Source organism: Lissotriton vulgaris, chromosome 4_1 (genome assembly GCF_964263255.1).
Source record: "Lissotriton vulgaris chromosome 4_1, aLisVul1.2, whole genome shotgun sequence".
Classification (NCBI taxonomy): Eukaryota; Metazoa; Chordata; class Amphibia; order Caudata; family Salamandridae; genus Lissotriton; species Lissotriton vulgaris.
The window spans coordinates 1725365565-1725383669 of record NC_141691.1 but is presented as its reverse complement, the minus strand read 5'-3'; the positions used below and the strand labels follow the sequence as shown (position 1 = coordinate 1725383669).

General features: G+C 48.6%; 1 protein-coding gene across 1 annotated transcript in view; it reads right to left on the bottom strand.

Annotated features, from left to right (window-relative positions):
* LOC147724457 (neural-cadherin-like) overlaps positions 1-18105 on the bottom strand; it is a 497260-nt gene that overhangs the window by 255509 nt on the left and 223646 nt on the right. The window lies entirely within an intron of this gene.

Here is an 18105-nt window from a genome sequence, read left to right as displayed (position 1 = left end):
TATTATCGACGATTCATCCCTTGATTCTCAGACATTGCGAGCCCACTTACTGATCTGTTAACAAATAATTATTCTACAAGAGCAGTACATTGGTCTAGCATCCAGGATTATAGTTTCCAACAACTGAAAGACATTTTGTGTAACTCTCCCATTCTAATCTGCCCCAATTTCCAAAGTACCTTTGTCCTTCAAACAGATGCTTCAGGACGAGGATTAGGAGCAGTACTTTCCCAGCCTGATAACCAGTGTGACCCACAACCGGTATTATTTCTTAGTCTAAAATTCTTCCCAAGAGAGCTACATAATTCAACAATCGAGAAAGAGTGTCTTGCCATCAGGTGGATTATGGAAGCGCCACAATACTATGTGCTAGGGTGCTCTTTCATTCTCTTGACAGACCACACCCCACTCACTGTGTTGGTTCGACAGAGGGATACTAATCCTAAACTTTTCAGGTGGTTCCTGGCTCTACAACCTTTCTAGTTTCAGGCACTGTATATACCTGGGAAACTTCAGGGGAACGTGGACTTCTTTGCCTGCTGCCCTGTCACTGAATGGCCTGGATGGCCATTCCTAGGAGGGGGGGCAGTGTGGTCAGGAGTTTGCCCCAGACGAGATAACATAAATGGCTGACACTAATCACGCTGACGAGTGGCGCATCAATGCACTAGCTGCCATAACCGAATGTGACATCAGAACGCCACATGGGGACGGTAAGTTAAGAAGGCAGGAAGTGTCAGTAAAAGAAAGCACAAGGAGAGGAGGTGAGACGGACAGTGACTGCATGGAGGACGGAGTTCAGGAAGGAGGACATACGCGCGACAACAACTACTTCAGGCCCGGGGAAGCAAGTTGACAATCTTCGGGAAGCAGCTCCACCTACGGGGACTTGCGGAGAAGACGCCGACCCTTCTCCAGAGGCAGAGGGTTTCCTTGATGGACACTGAGCTCCATACAATGCTTCTGAACACAATGGCCAAGAACGTCAGGAGGTCGCTGCGTGTCCCGATGCCATGAACCCGGGGGAGGGCCGTGGAATCAGGAAAGTGCCTTTCCTACACTGTTTGCCTTTACGGAGGTGGCGGTCTGGGAGACCAGCACCCTTTTCATGGGGACGCACAGGTATAGGTGAAAAGGGACTACTCGTGGTAAGAGCACCACACACTGCACACTGGAGGTGGCAGGTGTGCTATTGGGGAGGGAGATAGTCTAAAAACACTCACATTTTCGTATGGTGTTCTTCCAAGGGCATCAATCAATCAATCAATCAATCAAACCATTTATAGAGTGCGCTACTCACCCGTGAGGGTCGCAAGTCCCTGAAGAGGGGGGGGGGGGGTGCTACTACTGCTCAAAGAGCCAGGTCTTGAGGTGTTTCCTGAAGGAGAGATAGTCCTGGGTTGTTCGTAGGTGTGCGGGGAGGGAGTTCCATGATTTGGCTGCCGGGTAGGAGAACGATCTTCCTCCGGTGGTGGTTCTGCGAATCCGTGGGACGGTGGCGAGGGCGAGGCTGGCGGAGCGGAGCTGGCGGGTGGGTATGTAGAACGAGAGGCGGCTGTTGAGGGATTCGGGGCCCATGTCGTGGAGTGCTTTGTGTGCGTGGGTGAGGAGCCTGAATGTGATCCTCACCTCCTCACCTATCCACTGATGCATGAGGAAGAGGAGAAGACGGTTCTTGGGGAAGAGGAGAAAATTGAAAGGTTTACGGAGGAGGCCCGAACCTCATAGGAAAATCCAGGGGAAGTGAACCCTATTCAAGGGAAGAAGAACCTAGAGAAAAGTCATAAGCATAAATAAATACCTAAAATACATGTGGTTGTATGCCTACTTGTCCCGGAATAACAAACCACCAAAATCAGCTTGTTATAATCAGATTATTAAAAGAATTGCATTAATTAATTCCATAGTGTTTGTAATAAAACATTCCACGGTAAAGAAGTGTTGTGTCCTTTATTATTATTATTTTTAGGAGGAGCTACACCAGTGATATCGCGGAGTGTTCCATTAGATAAAAAGAGACAGTGCCATCTCAGGAAAGATGTCTCCCTTAAAGCCGCTGCTTGGGATTAGTATTTAAGAGAAATACAAGAAGGGAGTAGAAAAAAATAGCAGTCTTTGACCTAAGCGCTATCGCTTCCAGCGATTTGAAAGCTATGGCAGCCTGGACGTCAATTGGGGGTCCCCAGGGGTAGCAACTGCGACCCCCAAGTTCACCTGTTGCAACCGCGGGCAGGGCCGGCTCCTCCATCAGGGCAGGGAAGCCTCGCCCCGCTGCTTTCTCGCACATGTGCGGCGGGTCCAGGCACGGCAGGGAAGCATTTCAGCTCGTGCTGTGCACTGTCACAGCAGTGCAACGAGTGAGCACGGGGACTGCTGAAGCCAGTGCCCTCAGCTGGCAAACTTGCAGCAAGAGCAGTGTAACATCGAGCATGGCACAGTGGCAGCGTGTATCTCAGTCTGGCTCCGCAGTATCTCTTCCTCCATCCCCAGAGGTCCGCGCGGCGCTGGTGATGCGCACTAAGGTAGATGTTGCCTGGGCGGGGGCAGTAATTAGGCGGCGCAGCAGGCGCTTTAGTAGTTTAAGGCATGCATCGCACTGTAGAATTCTTCCGATTTTACTTTTTGAAGAATAAGGGTCGTTTCATTACCGAAGAACAGTTTTTTATTCTTTCTCATTCCAAACTGTTTTCGTTTCCGAGCAGCCTAAACAAAGAACTGCGTCTGTGCTTTGTACTTCAGAGAGTGAAACTGATTGCCCCCCTTTTCTACCACAATGGAGCACCAGCCTCTGTTCTCTGTAAGACACACGTGAAGGAGGCAACACATTACTCCATTCCCAGGGTGAGATACAAAAAAATGTCTATTTGCTAAAGAACTTAATACGGGTAGAAATGTTTTGAACTACCAGTTTAAATGAGCGATGTAATCAATTTTGATAACATTTGACTTTGGTTGAAAAGCTAAATCACTCAGGAACAGTGACTGGAACCCTGATAATTGCTGTGTTTACTATCCCACCAGCAGCCAAAAGGGCAGTTTTCCTTGCTTGAACCAGGGCCTATGGCATCCTTGCTGCATTAGACTGCTTTGAATGGACTGTAGTCTGTTTTGACACAACTATCATCAAATATAGCCGGCTCGTTTCCCAATACGCCTGAGCTATGAGACAATTATGAAGGCCACCTCAAGATACAGAGGGTCTCGGGTCACTTTATTTTTCGAGGTCCCTTTCCATAATTTGAAGCTGAAGTGAAAGTCTGTGTGGAATGAAACTAATTGCCTTTCAAATTCAAGCCTATTTTTCCCAAAAATGAGTGATGTACAATTTGTTTTAATAACAGCCATTACAGAATGTATAGTTGCCATTGGTTTTCATATAGCTAGTGTGTGTGCGCCATTTTTTATTGTTTTATTGTGCTTGTGTGTGCCATTCTGTTGCCTGTTTTGTGTCCATTGGTGCAGCAGGTGCAGTGGCACAAGGGCCCAGATGCCTGAGGGACCCAATGAACCCTGATTATTGTAATATTTTATAATTCAAAGTAGCTAGGGGGCCTGTTTCCTTTCTTAGGGCTCATGACACACTAGCCATGCTACTGATTTTTTGACACTACGTGGGATTCTGTATCACCATTAAAACAAAAAAGTGAAACCCACATATAGGGAAAAATATCAAAGTATCTCCTTTTTAGATTCTCTACAGAAATGTCCTTAAAATAGCTGCACGTCTCCCACTGCAGGCCTATTACTGCACACCACGAGGACACAATTATGTTACCACTAGACTTTGCATTTACACAATTTTTTCAAGTATGATGGTTCAATTAGATGAATTGACCTATGTCAGGACTATAGGTCCCAGCATGCATTGCTGGGTGGAGAGATTAGCAGACACATGCTCCTAGTTCCCGATGGAGCCCTAAACCAGTGCGCTCCGCCTAATCCCTACGCTGCTCTCATGGTGACAGCAGAGTCAGGATTGGCTGCAGGGAAAGCTGGGAGCTTCAGCCTGTGCCAGAGGAGAATCCTGGGGGGGAGCGTTGCGAGCAGAAGACTGGCAGATAAGTTATCTTTTTTTGTTATTAATTCAGCCCCCTCGTGCTGGCCCCCCACGCTCACCCTTTCCGGCACTTCACCCCTGCACTGCCCCCCACGCTGCCTCACCACATTTACCTTACATCAGCCGCTACTGGAAACCAAGCAGTGGCCTCATAATAATAGCCATATCTGTTAGCCTCTTAAATTCCAGCCATCGAAGTACTACTTATCACCCACTAGTCTCTTCTCATCAGTCATACAGTATCAGCATTAAAGACAGTATTGTCGTCCTAGAGAGTAACATCTGCCCTCTTTTTCTTGACACTTTAAACATGCCATTGGGGAATAAGCATACTGTTAATCAACATACATATTCTACTGGTTATGCATGTTTTTTCTGTATAGGAAATTAATGATAGTAAACCTTGGAAGGTGCCCTGGCTCTACAGCTGGGGAAGTATGTATACCATGTTATGAAAAGGAAGGGTGCCGGAAGAACTTCTATGTTAAATAGCACGTTTTCCTACTTTGCTAAGACTTAGATTTATTTACATGGTATTCTTAGTTTCTAAAAACAATGACAAAGTGAGCATGTGCCGAGTATCATAGGCCTATTAACCTTCTCATTATATAAGTTATTTGATATTGGTCGATTTCAACTTTGTCAGCATGCTTTCCATTGCTATACACTTTTTAATAGGTTCTCAACCAATGATGCATTACCCGAATGCTGGAACTGAAGATACTGATGGGACAATGTGTGTATCGGCATATTTAATAGTATTTGAATAATGTATGTTTGTTTATAGACTATTTCTTCTGTATCTGTAGAAATTGTCCAGTCTCTCTGTGTGAAGTAACTAGCCAATGGTCAGGCACATCACTTCCTGTGATGACACCAAGCCAAAGGGCATGCTGTGTAACTTCCTGTGATGTCACAGGTTCTAAAGCACACATGATGTCATTTCCTGTGATATCACCAGATCAAAGGTCTTCAGATGTCACTTCATGTGACATCAGTGGGGCGGTTCAAGGGGCTTGTGATGTCTCTTCCGCTACCCCTGGCATTTTGGTGAATCGACTTCCATGTATGGCAGTCACTATCCAGTAGTACTGCAATATGTTAATTAGATGATCCTGCTACTAGTCCAATGGTAACTGTTACTACGAGGCAGATTACTGTCATTTGTTTCACCTTATGAAAAGAAGCATTTCCCATTTATTGGCTACGCTATGGTTATGCGCTGCTTTCTTAAGATGAGTGAGTCGGCCATGTTTTGACACTTTGCCGAAGACGGTTTCTTAAATGCCTTTCACTTCCTGGAATGGTCAGTCACTAGTCCTTAAAAGTTAAATGACCAGCCTGTTTCTGTCTGCTGTACATTTGGCCATCTGAATGACAATCAATCAATCAATCAATCAATCATAACATTTGTATAGCGCGCTACTCACCCGGAGGGGTCTCAAGGCACTGGGGAAGAGGGGTCCGTTACTGCTCGAAAAGCCAGGTCTTGAGTTGCTTCCTGAAGGAGAGATGGTCCTGGGTTAGCCAGAGGTGGATGGGGAGGGAGTTCCATGTCTTGGCTGCCAGGTAGGAGAAGGATCTTCCTCCGGTGGTGGCTCTGCGGATGCGTGGAACGGCGGCAAGGCTGGTTGATCGTAGCTGGCGGGTGGGAGTGTAGAAGGTCAGGCGGTTGTTGAGGTACTTGGGGTCCAGGTCGTGGAGAGCCTTGAGTGCGTGAGTGAGGAGTCTAAACGTGATCCTCTTGCTGACGGGGAGCCAGTGCAGGTCTCTCAGGTGGCCGGAGATGTGGCTGTGTCGGGGGATGTCCAGGACGAGTCGATGCGGAGGCGTTCTGGATGCGTTGGAGTCTTTTCTGAAGTTTGGCTGTGGTTCCGGCGTAGAGGGTGTTTCCGTAGTCCAGTCGGCTGGTGACGAGTGCCTGGGTGACCGTCTACCGGAAGATCTTTCGGAGCATGCGCAGGGTGTTGAAGCACGATGATGAGACGGCGTTGACTTGTCTGGTCATTGAGAGGGAGGAGTCCAGGATGAAGCCCAGGTTACGTGTGTGGTCCGTTGGCTTGGGAGTGGTGCCCAGGGCAGGATGCCACCAGGAGTCGTCCCAGGCGGAGGGCGATGATCCCAGGATGAGGACTTCGGTCTTGTCTGAGTTCAGTTTCAGGCGGCTGTTCTTCATCCACTCGGCGACGTCTTTCATCCCTTCGTGTAGGCTGGTTCTGGCGGTGGCTGGGTCGTTGGTGAGGGAGGGGATCAGCTGGGTGTCGTCGGCGTAGGAGATGATGTTGAGGTTGTGTTGGCCTGCGATGGCTGCAAGGAGGTTCATGTAGACGTTGAAGAGGGTGGGGCTGAGTTATGATCCTTGTGGTACGCCGCAGATGACTTCGTGGCCTCGGATCTGAACGGGGGGAGGCGGACTCTCTGGGTTCTTCCGGTGAGGAACGAGATGATCTACTCCAGTGCCTTGTCTTGGATTCCGATGTTGCAGAGGCGCTGCACTAGGGTGCGGTGGCAGACAGTGTTGAACGCTGCGGAAAGGTCCAGGAGGATGAGGGCCGCTGTTTCCCCATTGTCGAGCAGGGGTCTGATGTCATCAGTGGCTGCGATGAGGGCGGTCTAGGTGCTGTGGTTGGCTCAGAAACCGGACTGCGAGTGGTCGAGGGATCCGTTCATCTCGAGGAAGGCGGCAAGCTGTCTGTTGACGGTCTTCTCGATGACTTTGGCGGGGAAAGGGAGGAGCGAGATGGGGCGGAAGTTCTTGAGGTCGGTGGGGTCCGCTGTTGGTTTCTTCAGGAGGGCGCTGAGCTCGGCGTGCTTCCAGCTCTCCGGGAAGGTGGCGGTGTTGAAGGAGGTGTTGATGATGTCCCGGAGTTGGGGTGCGATGATGGAGTCGGCCTTGTTGAAGACGTGGTGGTGGCAGGGGTCGGTTGGTGATCCGGAGTGGATGGTGTTCATCGTGCGGGTGGTGTCTTCGGTGCTGACCTGGGTCCAGGCGCAGAGGGTGGTGGTGGGGGGCGTTGGTTCGGAGGTTGGGTGCGTGGTCTGTGCGCGCCAAAGCTTGCTGTTGTGGGCGTTGTTGTTCAGTCGTTCTTTGAATGCTGTCTTCTTGGTGGTGCGGATCAGGTGGTGGTGTTTGCGGGTGGCGTGCTTGAGGGCAGTCATGTTGTCTGTGGTCTGGTCGTTGCGCCAGGCTTTCTCGAGGGTGCGGCAGTTCTTCTTATGTTCGTCGGTGAACCAAGAGGCTTTCTTGCTGCCGGGTCTGCTGGGAGGGGTCTTCAGTGGTGCGAGGTCGTCTGCGCAGTTGGTGATCCACTGTGTGAGGTTGCTGGCTGCTTCGTTGGGGTCCGTTGTGCTGGCGGGAGGGTTCTGGCTGAGGGAGGTGGTGAGCTGGTCGGCGGTGATCTTGTTCCAGCTCCTGTGAGGAGCCTGTTGCGGGTGGTAGTGGGTCGTGGTTCTTCTGAAGCTGAAGTGGACGCAGCTGTGGTCAGTCCAATGAAGTCCGGTGGAGTGGCTGAAGGAGATGTATTTGCTGGAGGAGAAGACTGGGTCAAGCGTGAGGCCGGCGTAGTGGGTGGGGGTGTTCACCAGTTGCTTCAGTTCGAGGTTGGCAAGGTTGTCCAGCAGGGTGGTGGTGTTGCTGTCCTTGTTGTTCTCCAGGTGGAAGTTGAGGTCCCCTAGGAGGATGTAGTCAGCGGAGGGGAGGGCGTGCGGGCTGATGAAGTCTGCGATGTTTTCGCTGAATTGTGTGCGTGGTCCCGGGGGTATGTAGATGAGAGTGCCTCTGAGGGTGGTCTTGGGGTCGGTGTGTATCTGGAAGTGGAGGTGTTCGGCGGCGCTGAGGGTGTTGTCGGAGTTGGTCGTGATGAGGATGGTGTTCTTGTGTACGATGGCGATGCCTCCTCCAGTCTGGTTGAAGCGGTCCCTCTGGGTGGTCTTGTATCCGTCCGGGATGGCGATGGCGATGTCGGGTGCTGAGGAGGCGTTCATCCAGGTTTCCGTGAGGAAGGCGACGTCTGGTGATGTTGTGTCGAGCAGGTTCCAGAGTTCCACAGCGTGGCTGGAGCGGGTGTTGAGCAGGATGTACTTGAGGTGGTTGCTGCTGGTGATTGCCGGATGCGGTGCAGGTCCGGAGGCAGGTGAATCGGCAGGCTTGGTAGGTGAAGGGTCCGTGGGTGCGTTTCGGGGTAGCTCGGTAGCAGGCGGGGTTCCGGCTGGCGTTGAGTGCGTGGAGGGTGGCGGCATCGTAGGTCCGGCGGGTGGGTTGGCATCCGCGGGGGCCAGGGATTCTGGCGCTGGGCGCGGTCCAGGCGCGGACGGGCGCAGACGGGCTTGCCTTTGGCGCGCCTTCGGTGCACAATCGGAGCGCCCGCTGCGCGTACGCGCGGTCCCCGCTGTATATGGCGAAGTGGGAGGGAGGAGCAGCTGGGAGGCGGGAGCGGGGCGGCGAATGAGGGTCGGGGAAAAGGAAGGGGGCGGGGCCGCAGGGGGGCTGCGGCGGGGAAGAGGAGTGGCGGGAAAAGGACAGGCGGGAAAAAAACAGCAGTAGCAGCGAGGGGGGAGGCCTGAGGGCAGAGTCCCTACCAGGCAGCGGCTAACCACGGGCAGGAAGCAGTAGCAGGAGTAGGCACCAGTGGTGACCTGGCACACGGGGGCCGTGCGGTAGGGGGAGCGACCTGGAGGGGTCACAGCTCACTGCCGCGCGGTCCCCGCCAAATAGGGCCAAGTGGGAGGGAGGAGCAGCTGGGAGGCAGGAGGGGGCGGCGAATGAGGGTCGGGGAAAAGGAAGGGGGCGGGCCGCAGGGGGGCAGCGGAGGGGAAGAGGAGTGGCGGGAAACGGAGAGGCGGGAAAAACGGCGGTAGCGGCGAGGGGGGAGGCATGAGGGCAGAGTCCCTAGCAGGCAACGGCTAACCACGGGCAGGAAGCAGTGGCAGGAGTAGGCAGCAGTGGTGACCTGGCACACGGGGGCCGTGCGGTAGGTGGAGCGACCTGGAGGGGTCACAGCTCACTGCCGCGCGGTCCCCGCCATATATGGCCAAGTGGGAGGGAGGAGCAGCTGGGAGGCGGGAGCGGGGCGGCGAATGAGGGTCGGGGAAAAGGAAAGGGGCGGGGCCGCAAGGGGGCAGCGGCGGGGAAGAGGAGTGGCGGGAAAAGGAGAGGCGGGAAAAAATGGCGGTAGCTGCGAGGGTGGAGGCCTGAGGGCAGAGTCCCTAGCAGGCAGCGGCTAACCACGGGCAGGAAGCAGTGGCAGGAGTAGGCAGCAGTGGTGACCTGGCACACGGGGGCCGTGCGGTAGGTGTAGCGACCTGGAGGGGTGACAGCTCACTGCCGGGCGGTCCCCGCCATATATGGCCAAGTGGGAGGGAGGAGCAGCTGGGAGGCGGGAGCGGGGCGGCGAATGAGGGTCGGGGAAAAGGAAGGGGGCGGGGCCGCAGGGGGGCAGCGGAAGGGAAGACGAGTGGCGGGAAAAGGAGAGGCAGGAAAAAACAGCGGCGAGGGGGGAGGCCTGAGGGCAGAGTCCCTAGCAGGCAGCGGCTAACCACGGGCAGGAAGCAGTGGCAGGAGTAGGCGGCAGTGGTGACCTGGCACACGGGGGCCGTGCGGTAGGTGGAGCGGCCTGGAGGGGTCACAGCTACCGCATATCAGTGGTTCTTTGATAATTACTGCACAATATAAATAGGCGCCATATTTTATATGCCACATATACTATATGTAGAGAGCCATGTCCAGGAATATGTTTCTGTGTGGTGAAGATCGTGCAATGAGGCAACCAAACTTAGCAAACTAGTACCACCACTTTAGACAATAGAGGCCAGGGTTAATTTAATTTCAGTTTTGAAAATGTTGCTAATTTCATCTGATGTATTTTAGAAACATTTTAAAGAGCCACATGCCAGCCAGGGCAACTGTCAGGCAGCCAAATGGAATAAATGGCGCCGGGCAGAGGCATAGAACAAGCATAACTCACATGTGGACTGACAACAAAACTTAAAAGCAGCAGCTAGGCATTCTAACCGTTTTACGAGAAAACTGACACACTTCATGCAATGCCTCAGGTGATCCCATTCCTCAGACAAGGAAACTTGGTGTCCATTGGGTCAGAAAGGAGATTCAAACATTACTGTATTCATTCAGTGCCTGATTCACAATTTTGCTGTCAGTAGTAGTGGCTTGAGACTCAGGAGCACGGCTACTGGAATGATGTGATTTTGAGGCTGTTGTGTTTACTGCATAATTATGGAGTCGCTGCATTTTCTACATTGCCCATCATCTGTGGAGTAATTTCCATATTTTAACTAACAGAAATTCTGGCTCACACGAATCAAAAGTTACTATAAACGCAGCTGCGCTTGTTGCTGCAAAGTGGCAGACTTCGCAAAGGCTGGCTGGTTACCTCCCTATTGCTTATTACTGGATTTGGGTGTTTAGCTGGTACTAATAATCTGAAACCTTTGTCCAGACAATGCTAGCTTGTTTAAAAAAGACAAAATAATAAAGTAATACTATCGCGAAATGTGCCGCATTATTCTGCATAATTTGCTTTTTTTGCTGCATAATTTAGTCAATCCTGTTGCATAATTTGAGTCTTCTCTGTCAATTCCTTTTTAGGTGTGATTTACGCATACATTTACACAAATAACACACATTTACTCACAGAATAAAAAAGGTTTTGTGAATAGGGCCTTTGGAAGTCAACATTTTTAGGTGAAGCCTAACAGATAGCACAAGCTGTCTGATTGCAAAAAATCTCTTCTAGGGTTACTGAGAACTTACATGGGCTTACAGCCCGCCAATTGCTAGCCGTTTGTTAGCTTTACTGTCACTCTTCTTTGCTTTCTTCTTATTCAGTGGTTTTCTTTGTTCCAGCTTGTCCATCCTGCGTTTGTTGCTTCCCTCGTGCATAGTCATTCTATAATCTCTCTCATTGACTTGTTTCTATCCTTCCACTGCTCGCTTTTAAAGAGCTACTTTTTTTCTGTTGGCCTGAGCACTCCATGAGAGTACCTGTGTTTAACAGCTCTCTCTCCGTGCCAAGTACTCACCCTGCGCTCTGTGTTGCCATTGCCCTAGTGTTGCAAGCTCTCTCTCTCCCCCAATTTATGTTACTTTCTCACTTATTAGCTTCTCCTTCACCCTGTGCTGCACTTCATTGTGTGCTTTTTCTACCCTCTTCCTGTCCACTCCCTATCGCTTTTTTGGGGGGGGAGGGGTTGAGGGGTGGTGGGAGACAGGAATACTGCGCAGCAACTTGCTGACGGCCTCTTGGTCTTTTTTTCTTTTCAAAAGGACTTTCATACTACTTTTTCCGTTTTTAAAATGTACACATCCATCTCAGATTGATAAATAGAAAAATGGCACTGTCATTTCTTAGGCATGTATGTCTACATGGAATGTTTTTTTTTCTTTTGGACCTGCTGAACAACTTTGCTAAAAGGCACTGGTAAACCAAGAGGCCCCACTGCAAGACCTCTTGGCTTTGCCAATGCTTATTTAACTTGATTTTATTCTCCAGTGTAACTAGAATCACCACTCTCAGGACACGCATGTTGCCTTCCAATTCTTATTTGTACTAGGCATATTTAAATCATTTGAATATCTCCCACACTGCGTTCAGAAATAATTAAAAAATCATTTATATGCAACTTTCTTCATTAATGTATTTAATCTCTTTAGAACTGTGAATGCCAGTCATGTTACCTTTTTTCAAATTTCTCGCATATTTTTCAAATGTTTTCTGCTGGGCACATATGTGCCACATATTATAACTATAGCGCACCTTGATAAGCGAAACCTGGGCTCTTCCACTGGTATATTCAGCTTCCTACTATTAATTTTATACAATCAAAGTTGTTGCTAACTACTGAATAAAAGGATCTTGTAAACCTATTAAAATGAACTTTGCCAAATGGTATCCTAGTTTAAGAAATGTATTCCTCTGGCTATACAGGCACTTTCCAATCTGTTTTTAATAACAGGATATAGACTTTTTTGTATAGACTGTCTTTACCCTTTGACTTCCTTTTTTGTACGCCTTGAGTTGGTTGTAGACCTCCTGACTCTTGCTACCCCCATGACAGCTATGCTTTCTAATCCAATTACACTGACTGTTGCCCTTTCTTATACGTCATGTGCTCAATGTAACAGATGTGGCATGTCCTTTCTTTGTGTTAATCCACCCACAATACGGGTCCTCAGTTTTATTTGCGCTCTACAAGACTTGTCAGTATCAACCAAATAGAGTTAAAGAGAATGGGACGATTTGGTTAGAAAAAATAAAAAAATATTTCAAATGGTCTGGCCGCAACAAGACCACCAGGTCTCCAAACTGAGAACTAGGCAGCTCCTACAACAAAGAGCATTTTAATCTACTTCCTGTTTCCTTAATGGCAACCATCCCAGTGCCAGAAGATAAGCTGGGTCACACAGGTGGGCGTTCCAGTCCGACGCCCCCACAAAAAAGGTCGGCCATCTTGAGTCAGGCCTTCAAGTGTCCCCTCAAAGGAAATACCTAACAAAGGGGCGAGTTTCCTAATTCTCAGGGAGCGCACATGCCTTGGTGGGCTCACATTTAAAGCGCCACCATAATGCAGGAGTCCTTCAAAGATCAGGCAAGTGACAACTGATCAAAGGTGAGCTTTAGAAACAGTTTATAGGGATTGTGCCGTTTAAAAATAAAGGAAGCTTCTAGACTCCTGAGCCTTCTGCGGCTCTGCATTTCCAGGGGCATATGGGCCGGCACGTTAAAGAGAGGCAACAAAGGAGCCGAGCAAGAGTAAATCTTGTTTAATCCCACAAAGCTTGCACAGTCAAAAAGTTCCCCCCTGAGCTGGCGTAGCAAAGGCACAAAGTCTCCCCTGCTGAAATGAGAAAGAAATGTGTTTTTCTTTCCTTGAAAGCAGGTTTAAGGGCAAGCCGGCTGATTTTGGGGATTAGTTTAGACCTTGAGTTTTCAGTTGAGTGCCTATTGAGAAGGGTTTAATCTCTCCACAAGCCTGGCGGGGTTTGCGCTTTGGTTTTCAACCAACGCTTCACCGGAAAACAGATATCCGCTCGGAGGAAGGGGGCTGTGTGGGGCGAGAGGTCTGGAGCCGCATTATATCCACATGTGCGTGGTGAAGTCTGTACGGGAACATGATGTCTGTACCGGAACAACCAATGTTTTAATAATAATAACTTACCTTTTATGAGCGCTTGCACCCAGTGGCATAACACTCAATGATGGGGCCCCCCGCAGAAGGTGATGAGGGGCCCTTGAGTCTCACATATCTCACAGATGTTCATTGCCTTTGGCCGGAAAGAGGCCTCCTGCGCCGCTCGGGCTGTAGTGGCTTGAACTACACCCCAGCTTGAACCATATTCTCTGTCCATTACTTAGGTATGTAAATAACAGGTGTTATTGTTACTAATTTGCTGCTTATTCCAACTGTCCTTATTAATAAATACATAGAACAGTAAGCACTGGGCCCTACCACACTCACAAACAAATAGCAACTCAACATATACAAATCTTAAAGTAAAGTAAACGTTGAAAGCCACAGACAGGGAAGTTGGAAAAGTGATTCCTTAACTCTTAGGTATGAATTAAGTGCACCTCTGAAAAGAAAGGGAGGTGCCTGAGCTGGTACTCCTAGGAATAAATGGTGGAAACCTTGTTCCCGGCATCATCCCAGCAGGTCTTCTCCGGCAACCGGGGGCTGCCAGGTAGCTCTTTAATAATAATATGAACGTGTGCAGTATTTATCTTTCTATCTCCCAGTATTACCCTTGCAATTACCGGTAATTACCAGAAATGTTAGTTGTGGAGCAGATGGAAAAATAACCAGCAACACGATTACTTGAAATGATTGCGCTCCACATACAAAAAGATTTAAATGAGGTGGTTATTAGAGAATGTATTTCATCCTCTAGGCAGAACTGTGAAAGTGTATTAATGTAGTCAAGCTGTCCCACGTGCTGCTCCTGTGTTAACTCTGGCATCTTTAAAAACTTGACTGCTTCTTATATTTCGTTTTTTTAGGAATGTGATACTGCTGCAAGAATAACATTAGGTAATCTAATGACACCCACATGGGTCTCTCGTCTAAGTAGGCAATGACATTGCAAGAGAGCCATAGTCGCTAAAGCAAGCAAAGAAAATGCTCCCCACCATCTTGTTTGAAACTAAAATAAACAGCTAAAACTCTGATTCCGAGGACCCGGTGCCACTGCACCTGCAACACTGCCTGTGTTAGCAGGAAGCATAGGGAACCCTCTGGATCTCTTTTCTAACTCACTATAGATAATTGGTCCGTCCTCTTCAAATATGTTCCCAACGAGCAGTAAGATTAGGGTGTAGGAAAGAAGTAACAGCTCTGAGTAGCTGCTGTCAGCATGGGCTATCCTGAACTTTTTTTGGCTGAACGTGTGATTTTGCCACAGTGAATGCAGCACGTTGACTCCTCTGGAGACTTTCCATGTGTTTTGTGCAGCCTCCCTAGAAGAGCACAATGCCCTGGTAGGAGCGGGTGCACCCGAAATGTTCCTTCACCGATAGTGAAGAATGGCTACTGCCCACTTACCGAGCTATGCGTTCAGTAATTGCCGGCTCTGGTTGCATCAAATACATAGAAAAGACTGATTCATGTACTGAGGGAAGGGTGTCCCCTGCAAGCACAAGTACAAAACTAAATAGAGGTTCCCCTTCAGGTTTCCCTGTTTACTTGACAACCTGCATGTAGCTTTCCCCTAGCAAGCGGGAATCCCATCTTGGAAGGTTGGGGGAAATCACTTCTGCACCAAGGTAGACCAGCAGTTCTACAATGCCCGGTAGATCTGACACTGTTTATAGGCACAGTTAATGCCGCCCCGTAGTGGATCGATGGCAGAGTTGGACGAGCCTCCGCTGGTGGGATCCTTACCATCTAGGGTAAAAATCAAAATAGGGAGGTTTTATAACCCGAGATTTTCCATTATCCCTCTCCACTCTACATGGCCATTACTCCTTTTGAAATCAGCAAATTTCCAATTGTTCAGGACGAGAAACTACCCGCAAGAGCTACGTAAATACACACACACTTGCCGCACACATAGTGCATCTTTCACCTTATGGTATCCCTCCCAGAGTCTTCAGCTGAGGTGTCCCTCAAAGCTCTATTTTGTCTCTTATTCTGTTTAATATCTATAAGCCTGCTTTAACCAAATGGCTTAGTACGCAGAGGGACGGATGGGACCACAATTGTATATGTAGGCTAAAGATACTCAACTGATTTCCAGTTTTGCCAATGTTCCCACATCATCAAGAACTGTCCAGTTAGCCATGGCAGAATGCGCCTCCATCGATCGTCAGTAGATGGCCACTAACTTTATGGAATTCAGTCTCAGCAATTCTGAGCTTTTGCTTTTTCGTCCGAGCACTCTTACCTGTGACTCTTTAACCTGACCGGATGTAATGGGCTGCTAACCATCTCCTGTAGCATCAGCCTGTTTTTAGGGCAGATATACTGACACCAATTTATTGTTAAAAAGTCAGGTCAAGAAGGTTTCTAAATCCTGTTCCTGGTCATCTAAAACGCCTAAGTCTTCACTATCTTCCATTGATTCCTGCCATCATGTGATAGTGAGAATGCCCTAGTCCAGGCTAGGCTGGATTACGGCAATGCTCTATATTTAGCTGTACCAGACCATCTTTTGCATCAACTTCAACTTGTTCACAATGCTGACACATGGCTTATTTCTCATACTGCTGAATGATTTTGTATATCACCAGTAGTGAAATAGCTTCACAATCTTCCCACTAAAAAGCACATTTTTAAAGCCAGAGCTATTCTCTGTAGAACCAACTACCAAGGACCCCCTACATTTTTAGCTCAGATTTCCTACTCAGTGTCCCCAGTCAAGCGCTGCACGCACTGCTGTTTGTTGTTAGAACATGCACGGTTACCTTTATGTATAAAAGTTTTCGATTGCACTGGCAAAACCCTAGAACGCCCTTCCTATGCACTTAGATCTGGTACCCAATCTTTAACTTTAAATAAAACTTGAAAATACTTCCATTTTAGGTCTCGTGCTTGTAGTACAAGGTAGTCCACTTCGGTTACTTCAGTGCAATGGTGATGCTATGGTGAACGCGCGGTCTATGAATACTTACTTTTCCCTAGACTATAGACCATAAACTTTACAGTACAGATGAAATGAGGCATCCCTAAGTACACCTTGGGAATGTGAAAAAATAAGTTCAACTTAGGGGCGCATTGATTTTTTAGAAAAAAGCTCACCGGGTCTTGTTGCAAAATCAAATAAATACTGCATGCATCTATTTTCACTCCGAAACGCATTTCTAACAGTTGCAGAATATGTCAACACCAACCAGAAAAATTGTTTCCCTCAGCAGGAATTCAAGGAGTCCCATCAGCATTTCTAATTCATAAAAGCTGGAGCAAGGTCACACAAGATGAATGGATAAATAACAGCGCCGAAAGCAATCAGGCACAGGGCAACCCTGCCGCCGTTCCCAGGCCTTCACCTGACTTATAGCTGACGAGGCACAATATTTACAACATGGAGCATTAAGCTGAAATGACATTCCTTTAGTAATTGCCCATTGGCTACAAAATCAAATGTAGCTTGAAGAGCAATTTTCCTGTAAAGGCAGAAAATGGCCGTAACATGCACCCACTGGATCGGCGGGGTGTGTTATCTGCGTCACTCTCGGTGCACGCGCCACTCAGTCAGGGACGCTCCTCGGAAGTAGTGCCGGCTGCGTCGAATCAAGGGGTCCGCGTTCTGTGGGCTGCACTTCCTTCCGCGGATGTGCATGCGGTTCAACGGAGCTATAGTGCGTCTTATTCAGAGGCAAAGACCAAAGAGGACTACGTCACAGAAGCACAACGTAAATGAAACACTGATTATTGGAACTGGACTTCTTCCAATGAAAAAATAGATTATTCTGTATGATTATGTTGATGATTTTTAAGCCCACTGAATGTTGTCTCCTGTTTTACTACAGTTCACTTTGTCCTTTTTAAAAAGTGGATTTGGCAGAATAGGCTCTTTCCCTTCAGGCAGAGATGGCTTTTAAGTCATAGTCGGCTGTCCACTGACACGGTGTCCAAGATAAAAAATAAAAAATAAATAGAGACCTTCGCACTCCCAGGGTAGGGAAGTCATAAACTGAATGGTGGTTTAATCGTCTGTAACTCATTACATGGGACATTAAAACTGATTGACCCCCCTACCATGTTGGAGCGACACCCCGAGTCCCACAATATCATGATGTTCTCCACATTCATGGGCTCAGACAGTAACAGAGGCTTTGCTTCATTCATAGTGTCATGGTGCCAAGATATTCCGAAACACCATCACAGAAATTTCTGCAGGATTTGTAAGCATACTGAATACCAGGACCGGCTTTAGGGCCGTGTGACTGGTGCGGTTGCACTGGGCGCTGACCTGTGGAGGGTGGCGCTGTGTTTAGCAATATCTTATGATAGGAGGTATGAGGGGCACTTATGCAGGTGGTAGGGAGAGAATAGGAGGAGGCGGTCATGGGACGTGGGGCGCCATAAGTGATTGTCGCACCGGGCACCACCAGCGCTAAAGCCTGCCTGCTGATATGAGAACTGCCATCCTATATCATAGCAGCCTGTGTGAGGAGCACCAGGTGCACCTGAGGGCCCCCTCCCAAAATCTAACAGAAGATGGTTTGACTAAGGTCAACACCAACGTCTGACTGAGGGAGCATATATGTTTCCCCTGAGTGGACCACTGAAAGAAGTGCAAGTTTCTAAAAACTCAATTGGAATTCTTTCAATACTTGAAATATGCGGCTGGCAGACAAAAAAAGTCTGGCACATCAAAACCGCCTTCCTCCAAAATATCTCAGAAAAACTGAGCTTTCTGTGTATTGCCAACCCCAACCTGGCCACGCTTATAAAATTCCTGCATGAGTTGATTAAGAGCCCTGGTGATAAACTCTCCTGAACCCAAAACCCATTGGATGCTGATCTGGGAATCTGACTTTCGTAATCTCGACAAGGAAGACTGGACTAAAGCTAAAATGGACCATCGACTACCA